This window comes from Ornithorhynchus anatinus, chromosome 4, assembly GCF_004115215.2.
Source record: "Ornithorhynchus anatinus isolate Pmale09 chromosome 4, mOrnAna1.pri.v4, whole genome shotgun sequence".
Classification (NCBI taxonomy): Eukaryota; Metazoa; Chordata; class Mammalia; order Monotremata; family Ornithorhynchidae; genus Ornithorhynchus; species Ornithorhynchus anatinus.
The window spans coordinates 108,016,285-108,017,049 of NC_041731.1; the positions used below are offsets into that span (position 1 = coordinate 108,016,285).

At 42.6% G+C, this 765-nt stretch overlaps 1 non-coding gene across 1 annotated transcript; it reads left to right on the forward strand.

The window, feature by feature from the left end:
* The first annotated feature begins 255 nt into the window (after positions 1 to 255).
* Positions 256 to 393, forward strand: LOC114811418. The gene has a single exon (XR_003759122.1). It is a non-coding gene; the product is annotated as a small nucleolar RNA SNORA7 (small nucleolar RNA).
* Positions 394 to 765: the final 372 nt, after the last annotated feature.

Below are 765 nucleotides of genomic sequence, written 5' to 3' on the forward strand. Positions count from 1 at the left end.
AAACTGTGATTCCTACAAAGTTGAAATTTTACTTTGACCCCAACTTTCAGAATTTTTGTTGCCTCCCGAACCATGGGGCATAGACTATTCAGAGGGTAGCTCCACTTTACTTCATAAATCTTGAAAAAAACAATCACAGAAGGATCCATTTTGTGCTGGTTAATGACATCACTATGGTATAATCTTAGGAATCTTAATGGACTTCTTGGAGTAGACAGACAGTTTTAGTAATTTCCAGAACCCTAACCTACAGAGTCCCTCTCAGGGTCGCACCTGGAGAGTTTCCAGTCCTCTACCAGTCTCGGGTATGGGAGGGAGATTCAAGCAGAGGCCTGTCCATTCCATTCCTAGCTTGGGCAGTAGCTACCAAGTGGAAGGCAATCTCCTACAAGTCAAAACTCGCCCATGCTGGCCAGTAACAGCATGGAAGAGATTAGAGGGTAGAGACTCGATTTTACTGCTCAGAAGGTATTTTTACCAAGAAAATTCTGTGGATACACTACCAGAACAATTGCAGATGGAGAGTGGGGCATTCTGGGAGAGCTGTGTCCATGGTGTCGCTATGGGTCAGAAACAACTTGAGGGCATAAGACAAGACAACCTGTGGAGAGTCTTCAGTACATTTGTAACATGTAGATATGTGGAGGTATTGATATCAGGTATTGCCCTGATTTTCTCCTGTATATTTTTGGCAGCAAAGATTGTTCATTCATCCATTCATTAATTCAATCATACTTTTTGAGTGCTTACTGTGTGCAGAGCACT